The sequence below is a fragment of the Cervus canadensis genome, chromosome 27 (assembly GCF_019320065.1).
Source record: "Cervus canadensis isolate Bull #8, Minnesota chromosome 27, ASM1932006v1, whole genome shotgun sequence".
Taxonomy (NCBI): domain Eukaryota; kingdom Metazoa; phylum Chordata; class Mammalia; order Artiodactyla; family Cervidae; genus Cervus; species Cervus canadensis.
The window spans coordinates 50,142,766-50,153,657 of record NC_057412.1 but is presented as its reverse complement, the minus strand read 5'-3'; the positions used below and the strand labels follow the sequence as shown (position 1 = coordinate 50,153,657).

At 37.7% G+C, this 10,892-nt stretch overlaps 1 non-coding gene across 1 annotated transcript; it reads left to right on the top strand.

The window, feature by feature from the left end:
• The first annotated feature begins 3,969 nt into the window (after positions 1-3,969).
• On the top strand, positions 3,970-4,076 carry LOC122429007. The gene has a single exon (XR_006265878.1). It is a non-coding gene; the product is annotated as a U6 spliceosomal RNA (small nuclear RNA).
• The last annotated feature ends 6,816 nt before the right edge of the window (positions 4,077-10,892 follow it).

Sequence of the window (10,892 nt, the reverse complement as noted above, 5' to 3'; positions counted from 1 at the left end):
GGGTTTCTTTAGCCTTCATACATTATTTTAACCTTGAAAATATTATTTCTTGTTTCAAACCACTCTTGGAGAAATTTTCAAGGGCCGAAATTTCAAAAGACAGCCATAACCATCATGTGGGGGTTGTTATCTTATTGTAATTAAATAAATACTTATTAAGATTTGATTACCACTTTCAATTTTGTTTGAAATCTTTACACGTGATTCAATAATAAGTCACCTAATATTCAAGTTTGTCTAAACCAGAAGTTAAAGCTTGTTCATGAAGTCTATCAAGCTATTAAAGACTGGATCATCTCAGAAGTTAAGACATCATTTAACTAGAATTTAATGAAGCCTCTAAATGAACTATTGTTCAAAGTCAGACTTTCAGACACGCTGTGCAAGTTTGGGCCACTCAGGATTTCCTTGTCAGGGTGTTCTAAGGTGGCTTTGAAACTGGTGGTCCATTAACATTGGAAAGAAGTAGCAGAAACTCTTGAATTCCAAATCATCTCTCTACTCTGAGGCAAAAATCACTTCATAAGGAATATTCTAAGTTCACATCTCTCTCCTTCCACAGACTTGAGAGAAAAGTGTATTTCTATTCCAAATATAACTTGACCGGATCCTCACTTTTTCATCCCTATGTTTATGATTCCCTCTAACCAGTTCATGTATGGGCCTTCTTAGCGGCTGTTTCTGAATGATCTACAGACAAAGCACTAGCCCCAGGTATGTGTGGCCCTGGTCGCCTCTCGTCTACACTGAGGGAACCACCGCGCCCCAACCCCAGGCGCCGCTTCAGGCTCACACTTTGCGCTTACAGAACTTCACCTGAGTGCTCCTCCACTGCGGCCTGCGGGTTTGATCCTGCTTTCTAAATAGGACTGGGACAAATTCCATGGTAATAAAAATAATGATACCAGCTACTATACAGGATGGATCCAAATTCTCCCTGGGATCTAAAGAGATCTCATGGATCTGATCTTCCTACTCAATACTGGAGTGGGTAGCCTTTCCCTTCTCCAGGGGATTTTCCCCACCCAGGGATCAAACCCATTTCTCTCGCATTGGCAGGGGGATTCTTTACCCCTGGGTTACCAGGAGGGCCCACATGAAGACAAGTAATGATCCAAACTTGCAGAGCTGCCATCATTGCCACTGTGAGTATTACTGTCATTTTGCCAGAAAGTCAGCTTTGGAAACAGGATAAACCACCCAGGGTTCATGTCCCCAGAAGTCCCTGCTTCACTTGTCCCCAAGTCATGCATTCTCTGTCAGCCTTTGCCAGATACAGGCCAGGGAGAAAAGCTGGAAGGTTCCCTGTGCTCCGACCTGTTCAATAAGCGATATTAGCCTGCATTTTAATTTGAATTGTGCCTTCCAGCTTTAGGGTCAGAATTAGCTGCCAAATTTTTCTTCTTCTTCTACACTCTAGAGTGGTTTATGTGGCATAGAAATGATCTGTTCTCTTCTTGATCTATTCTTTTATTGCCTTAAAATTATCCTAGTCCTGGTATATTTTAGGAGTGCTTTTTTAATCTTAAAATTTTCTTATGGTTTTTGATATTTTAAGGTTTTCAACCTAATTTTGAGTCAGTTTTTCCCCTTGGAAATCATCTGTGATCTAGATTTTTAGATTTCTTGGAACAAAGTTATGCTTCATCTTATCATAATAAAAAAATCTTGTGTATATGCAAAAAAAAAAAAAAAAAGAAATAGTCCCTAAATAACAAAAAGTAATTTGGACAATTAAGATATATCCTTTCACACAGAAATAGGGAAATGAAAATTAATTTAAAGAGTACAAAGAGGAAAAAGACAAAACAGATATTTTATATAGCAAAATGACAATTTTATAAGATAAAACAAGCATAGCTATAAGTAATATACTATGGTATAAAATAATTCTGCCATAAAAGTCTGTAGGTTTATACAGTAAGAATGGTTTTGCTTCTGACTTGATTTCTACTTGGACAAAAATTATCTAATCTCTCTGTTCTCAGTAAAGTAAAAGGGGAAGAGTTAGGCTAGTTTAACTTCAAGATCACTTTAAAAAATATAATTATAATTATTATTTTAAGTGATATTTTCAGGTAACAGTGATTTGAAAATTGATGAATAATTGCAATTGCATTTTACTTTAGGGTAAACTATACAGAAAAAAAAATCTGTAATCATGAGAACGTCTACAGTTTACAAACAATAATGACAAATCCCATTTATGAAGTTTCTTTTGTACCAGGAGTTGTTAAAACTTTGCTTGTATGGTCTCATTTAATGCTCCTTATAACCTGTATTAGCGTGCTAGAGCTCCGTAACAGAGACTGAGTGGCTTAAGCAGCAGAAATGTATCACAGTTCTGAGACTGGAAGTCCAAGATTAAGGCGTTGGCGTGAGTGGTTCCTTCTGGAAGTCCTGAGGGAAGGGTCTGTTTCAAGATTCTGTCTGTAACCTGTAGATTACTGCCTTCCCCCTGTGTCTCTTCCCACTGAATCCTCTCTGTATGTGTGTTAAAACTTCCTCTTACGAAAACACCAGTCACGTTGTAGTAGGGCCAACCTTACTCATCTTATTTTCCTTACCTCTGTAAAAACTCTGAATAGCCTAAACTAGCAGGAGTTCGGATTTCAGCCCAAAACAAATCTTATGAAGTTCTTACTAGTATTTTCCCTATTAGAAAAATAAACTAAAAAATGAAATAATCTTCCCTCTTTGAAAAATAAAATTAAAAATGAGATGATTTATCTTGGATCACATGGCCAATAAAAAGATTTGAACCCAAGTCTATTTCTCTTGTAGTCCCTACTCTTATTAGCTATTCTAACTTTCAGACAATTACAATTACAGGAATTGAAAGCCTCACTGCCTATGACTATAGTCAAAGAAGCAAGCTATTTCAAAACAGCTTTCTATGGAACTCAGATACATGTTAATTATCAGAGGAAAAGGGAAAACAGAGCACAATGCATGGTAACGTTCAAGAGATGGATGTTTGGCCTTAGACTATATAATTACTTGTAAAATATGTTTAACTTTTTTCCCAATGATAAAAATAATGCATATCTATTGTAGTATTTGGATATTAAAATATACAAAAAAGAAAAGTTATAATCACATACAATCCCGTCTTTTAGGGCTAAATATTATTAACAATTTTCTTTCTAGAATTTTAAGTTAATACATACTGATACATTATATATAGCTTTAAACCTTGTTTTTTCACTAAAAGTAGTTATACAATCCTTCTTCCATTTACCATTCTTTGGCATCATGATATATTCCTATAAATTCACATATTGAAATAATTTCTAACCTATAAAAAGGCCATAAAAATACTACAAAGCACTCTCATTATTCACTGGATTTCCCAATCGTTAATATTCAACAATATTTGTCTTATTCTTGCTTTCCTGTGTGTGCTTCCTAAGAACAAGGAAATTGAATTGCTTATCCATAGTACAATTATGAAATTTAAGAAACTAATATTGATACAGTTGTTATATAATACACAGATCATATTCAAATTTTGCACATTGCCCCAATAATGTCATTTATATCAAAAATTGTAGTAGAAATTCCAGAAGAAACTCTGCTCTGGGATTTCATCCAGGTTCATATATTCTATTCAGTTCTCCCTAGCCTTTAATCCTTTAAACTTGAATAGCATTTTAGTCCATCTTTGTCTTTCACGACCTTGACATTTTAGAGTACAAGCCAGTTATCTTGTGGAATGCAACCCTCAGATTGGATTTTATTATAAGAAATTCTTACAACTCAATAACAAAATACAGAAATGAACAAAAAATTAAAACACTGAGATACCACTACACACATATTAGAAATGCCAAAATCCAGAATGCTGATAACCCCAAATTTTGGAAAGGATGTGGAGCAATAGGAACTCCCATTCCTTATTGGTGGGTATGCAAAAATGGCACAGCAACTTTTCAAGAGCATTTCGCAGTTTCTTATTGAACTAAACTTGTGCTCGCTTCGGCAGCACATATACTAAAATTGGAACAATACAGAGAAGATTAGCATGGCCCCTGGGCAAGGATGACACACAAATTCATGAAGTGTTCCATGTTTTTTAAAAAATATAAAATAAACTAAACTTAATCTTATTATAGATCCAGAAAGTATGCTTTTTGATATTTAAAACCAAAGGAATTGAAAACTATGACTACACAAAAAGATGCATATAGATAAGTTTATAGCAGTTTTATTCATAACTGCTAAAATTTGGAAGCAACCAAAATGTCTTTTAGTAAGTCAATGCATAAGTGGTATATCCAGACAATGGAATACTACTCAATGCTAAAAAATGAGCTATCATGCCATAATAAGATATGGAAGAAACTTAAGTGAACATTATTAAGTTAAAGAAGCCAACGTTAAAAGGTCACATACGGCATTACTCCATTTATATGGAGATCTGGAAAAGACGAAACTGTACAGACAGTAGAAAGATGAGTGGCTGCCTGGGGTGAGAGTGGGGGAGCAATGAATAGGCAGAAGAGACTATTTTCAGGGCAGTGAATATTACAATAATGGATGGATGTAATTACACATTTATCCAAACCCATAGCCTGTACAAAAGCAGGAGTGAACCCTAAGGTAAACTATGGGCTTTGGATAATTATGATGTGTCTATGGAGGTTCTTCCTTTGTAAAAATGTCCCATCCTGGTGGTGATGCTGTGCTCTATGGTTACATACATGTGGGGGTGCGGTATAGGGGAAATTTCTGTTTCTTCATCTTGATTTTATTGTAAATCTAAAACTGTTCTAAAAATACAGTTTAATTTTTTTTTAATTCAGAGCTCAACCTTTCTTTTTTAAAAAGTGGGCAAAAGACCTCAATAGATATTTCTTTAAAGAAGACATACAAATGGCCAACAGGTATATGAAAAGGTACTGAATATAACTAATCATCAGGAAATGCAAACCAAGATCACAATGAGATATCACCTCACATCTATTTGAATAGCTGTTATATGTATGTGTGTGCATGTGTCTGTGTGTGCATGTGTATTAGATAAGTTGTGCAGAAACCTGAACCCCTGCACACTGTTGATCGGAGTGTAAATTTTAGCTGATATAGAAAACAGTGGAGGTTACTCAAAAAATTAAAAATAGAAATACTGCATGATCCCAAAATCCCTCTTCTGGTTATATATTCAAAAGTACTTAAATCAGAATCTTGAAGAATTGTCTGCACTTCTATGTTTGTTGCAGCGCTATTTTTGTTATTTTTTTAGCATCACTCTAGCCACGATGCTTCCCATGTGGCACAATGGTAAAGAATCTGCCTGCCAGCGCGGAAGACACAGGCGAGCCGGGTTCAGCCCCTGGGTTGGGGAGATTCCCTGAAGGAGGTAATGGCAACACACTCCAGTACTCTTGCCTGAAGAATCTTATGGACAGAGAAGCCTGGCAGACTACAGGCTAGGGGGTCTCAATAAGTCAGATAACTGAGCAGGCACACATCTTTTGGGGTTCCCAGGTGGTGCTCGTGGTGAAGACTCGATCTGCCAACACAGGAGACTCAGGAGACATGGGCTTGATCCCTGGATCAGGAAGATCCCCTTGAGAAGGAAATGGCAACCCACTCAAGTATTCTTGCCTGGAAAATTACGTGAACAGAAGAGGCTGGCAGACCACAGTCTGTGGGGCCACGAAGAGCCAGACACAACTGAGCGCAGTGTACCTAACCTAACCAAGACATGGAAATGATCCAGATGTCCATCAGCAGATGGATGGATTGAGAAAAAGTGGTATATATATGCAGTGGATACTATTCGCCCTGAATAAGGAAGGGAATCCTACCATTTGTAACAACATGGATGGCCCTGGACGACATTAAGGATTTGGAAGGCAGTTCAGTTCAGTTCAGTCGCTCAGTCATGTCTGACTCTTTGTGACTCCATGGACTGCAGCATGCCAGGCTTCCCTGTCCATCACCAACTCCCAGAACTTGCTCAAACTCATGTCCATCGAGTCAGTGATGTCATCCAACCATCTCATCCTTTGTCATCCCCTTCTCCTGCCTTCAATTGGAAGGCAGAGCAAAGTGAAATGAGTCAGTCACAAGGACAAATTCTACATGATTCCTCTTCTACCAAGACTTAAAATAGAAAAAATGTATAGAAGCAGACATTAGGATAATGATTATGAGAAGATGGGAGTAGAAAGACATTGGGGTAGTTGTGAAAGACATGGGGGTAGTTGTTGAATAGATATAAAGGTAGCATTATATAGACTAGTAAATTCCAAAGATCTGCCTATAGTCAATGATCAGGTATTGCGTACTTAAAACTTTGTTAAAATAATAAATTCCATGTTAAGTTCTCTTACTACAAAAAAGTACACACTCCACTCACACACACAAACACAGCAAAGGGCACAATGAAACTTTTGGAGGCGATTTCTATGTTTATTTCCATTACAGTGGTTATAATAACATGAGTGTATACATATATGTCTAAAATCCCCAAATGTATAATTTCATGCAGATTTTTGTATATCAATTATACCTCAATACAACTGGAAAAAAAGACTTATAAATAAATATTCACAGAAACTTTATTTTTAATAACCAAAAATGGGAAATAGTCAGCTTGTATGTCAACATACAAATGGATAAGCAAATTTTAATGCATCCGTACAATGGGATGGCATTCAGCAATAAAAATGAATGAACTCTTCCTACACACAGCAACATGGATGTAACAGTTAGACTGAAGCAGAGAAGGCTGACCCCCCACCACTGCTTCCAAATGGACGTACTGTAAGATTTCATATATATGAAATTTCAAAAAATGAAACTCACCTACAGTCACAGAAAGCATAACACAGTTTCCTGATGACAAGAATGATGAAGGCAAGAAGAGACAAGGAGGAATTACAGACAGACTTCTGAAAGTAATGAATTTGTAGTGCTGGTGATGGTTTCATGAGTAAATACATATGTCAACACTCACTGGGATGTTCACTTTAAATATGTATGTTTTATTTATTTTTCAGTTATGCTTCAATAAAGCTGAAAATTATTGAACCTAAGATAACAAGATACTTTTATAGTTTAAAATTGTATATAGAATTTAAATTTTAATAATTTCAACAAATATATAAAAATGAAAATATTTTGAAGGGATTTTTTAAATTAATAGGACAAAAGGGAAGGAGAGGAATCCCAGGGAGAGAAAACATCAAGTACAAAAGTCCCTGGGACAGGAAAGAACTTTTCCGTAACTTAAAGAAGATTTGGTTGACATGCTATGAGAGTTGGTAGTGAGGACTGGTGTCAGGTAAGGTCAGAAAGGCCAGCAGATATCAGTTCCTCCAGGACTTTCTAAGTCTCTTTTAAAAAAGATTTTGCATATTTTATTAAATGCAAAGAGACTGAAATAAGAAGGTACTCTGCAAACTATGAAAGTCCGCTCTGGCTTGTAACTGGAAAATAACTGACGAAGACAATAGTAGAAACGGCAGCAGATTGCCCTAGGCTAGTGGCAGTGGGGATGGAAGGAAATAGGGCCAAAGTGTAATTTGGAGACAGAAATGACAGTCCTTTCGTCAGATGTGGAGAATGAAAGTAAGAGAAGTGAAAGGAAATCTTCCAGTTTAATATCTTGAGAAGGTGATTAAAAACTGTCAAACAGTAAGATAAAAATGTTAAAAGAGGAGAAATTTATAAGGAAAGTATCAAAAGCTTGAACATAATGAATTTGGGATATCTGTCAAACATCTAAGTGAAATTGAAGCAAACTTAAGTGGATATATAAAGCGACGTGTCCGAAAGCATGACCCTATTGAAGACATATATGTGTACGTAATTGATTGACCTACTCTCTGATTATTTCCTTAGCCCACATATCTCAAAAATAAAAAATGCTTTGTGAATACTTCTGGGAACATTAATATTTTCAAAATATATTTCATGCATTAGATATAATTTTAAGAAATGCTACATTCCTCTATAAGAGCTGACTCATTGGAAAAGACCCTGATGCTGGGAAAGACTGAGGGCAGGAGGAGAAGGGCATGACAGAGGATGAGGTGGTTGAAAGTTGTCATCGACTCGATGGACATGGGTTTGGTTGGACTCCGGGAGTTGGTGATGGACAGGGAGGCCTGGCGTGCTGCAGTTCATGGGGTCGCAAAGAGTCGGACACGACTGAGCGACTGAACTGAACTGAACATTCCTCTATATATTCTGTAAGTGAATCTCTAGCTATATAAGAAGGTATTTCCATACAAGACCCTTGTCAAGGTGTTCATAGATATTTTAATCACAGTTCATTTTGTATGACTATAAAGAGACCAGATAAATTAGAGATCAATATAAGATTATTGTCACCAAGTGTATTTTAAGTTGATTTACCTATGGTCAATCAGTTTACTATAGTTCTCTAGAATATCTGATTCTACACAAACTGGAAGCATTTTTGGTGTTGAAAAATCATGGTAAAAAATAATCTAGGTTCTAGGTTTAATGATTTAAAAAGATGTATTTAAACATATTCAATTATAGATTATTAACATACCAGGAAAGTTTTAGTTACACTAACATAATCACCATCTAGTCAAAGCTATGGTTTTTCCAATAATCATGTATGGATATGAGAGTTGGACTATAAAGAAAGCTGAGCACTGAAGAATTGATGCTTTTGAACTGTCATGTTGGAGAAGACTCTTGAGAGTCCCTTGGACTGCAAGGAGATCAAGCAAGTCAATCCTAAAGGAAATCAGTCCTGAATATTCACTGGAAGGACTAATGCTGAAGCTGAAACTCCAATATTTTGGCCACCTGATGCGAAGAACTGACTCATTGGAAAAGACCCTGATGCTGGGAAAGATTAAAGGTAGGAGGAGAAGGGGATGACAGAGGATAAGATGGCTGGATGGCATCACCAAGTCGATGGACATGAGTTTGAGCAAGCTCTGGGGGTTGGTGATGACAGGAAGCCTGGCATGCTGCAATCCATGGGGTCACAGACGTTGTGTGCAATTGAACTGAACTGAACTGAATCACTGTATAATTGTGGGAAACTTTTCTTACAACTCTTCTTAATGAGGATATACCTCAGACACAGAGACTCATGATAAGAGTTTAGAAAATCTACTCTTCAACTCTCTTCACAAATCTGGCATCCTCAGACTTCCTTGGTGGTACAATGGGTGGGGATCCACCTTCCAATTCTGGGGCCATGGGCTCGATCCCTCATCTGGGAAGATTCCACATGCCACAGAGCAACTAAAGCCTGCAAGCCACAGCCAACAAGCCTGGAGAGAAGGCACACTTTAGTCAGCTCAGTGGTAAAGAATCTGTCTGCCAATGCAGGAGACACAGGCTCACCCCCCAATCCAGGAAGATCCCACACGCCATGGCGTAACTAAGCCTGTGTGCCACAGCTACTGAGCTTTTCTCTAGAGCCCAGGAACCACAACTGCTGAGCTACTGAATCCCACGCAGCCCGGAGCCCGCGCTCTGCAGAAGAGAAGCCGCAGCAGAGGGAAGCCCGTGGGTCACAGCTAGAGATTCGCCCATGCTTGCTGCAACTAGAGAAAAGCCCATGCAGCAATGAAGACCCAGCACAGTCAAAAATGAAAATGATAAATAAATGAAATAAAAAGAACAGGGCTGATGAATATTAAATTAAAAAAGCACATAATTCAACAAACATTAAAATGCAGCAAATGAAGTTCATTTCTTAAGAAAAGGTAAATGTCCATAGGTTAAACCATTTTTGAAATCATTTCAAAAAGATTTACAATTATCTGTTCACCAAGCTGCTAAAGTTAGGCCTACAGAAGACCATTTCTAAAGGGTTGTTGTTTTTGTAGGACTGGAGATGGCTTTTTGGGTAGCACTCTTCGCAGAACATGACCTATCTTAAGGCTAAGTTCTCTCCTTTAAAGGTATAATTATACTGCAAGCATTTTTTTTTTTTTTCTCATTGACTGCTTAGGGAGAACAAAGATTATCACCTTATAAGTACATTCTTCTACAGAGGCAGCCAAGGAGATAACATTCTTTGGTATGCAGGTGATTCATCCTGTAAGCAAAGATTGAAATTAATTGATGTGACACAGAAAACAATCTCCTTTTTCAGTTGCTACAGCAATGTAAATGCTGAAAGGCTAAAATAAATAAACACTTTATTTCTTATGTAATTGTGCTTTCTGTCACACTCAGGTTCAAAGAATAGTACTACATGTGAATAAGGGTTTTGGAAGCAAGCAGACTCCTGAAGGCCATCCCTCTCCCAAGTACAAAATAGAACAGTTAATGATTAGGACAACAGAGGCTCAGATTCAGTGTCTGATGCACATTCCTGAGTTGTTTTTAAGAATTGATGCTTTTCAAGAACTGATGGTGGCTGTAACTGCCACCACTGAACAAAGGTAACTGCATTATGACCAGACTGTAGCCATGACATACGCTGCTCCAACTTGGGCAGTGCTCAATCTATGGATAGCACAAGTCTAAGAACTGTCCTCAGTAGAATGGCATTAACATTATTCCACATAATAATCTATATCCTTGGGGGCGTCAAGATAATCAGGGCTTGTTCTGCCCGTATATGTATGCAGACAGCTAAAACTATCAGCAGAGATGCTACGGACATAGGCTGACATCCTCCACTCTGATAACACGGTGCCCTATGTCACTATGAAGATACAGGAGACAGATATTTCCCCCTTTGTTGTCCAGTCACTAAGCCATGTCCAACTCTTTGTGACCCTGTGAACTGCAGCTTGCCAGGCTTCCCTGTCTATCACCATCCCCCCGAGTTTGCTCAAACTCATGCCCATTGATTTGGTGATGCCGTACAACCATCTTACCCTCTGTAATCCCCTTCTCCTCCTGCCTTCAATCTTTCCCAGCATCAGGGCCTTTTC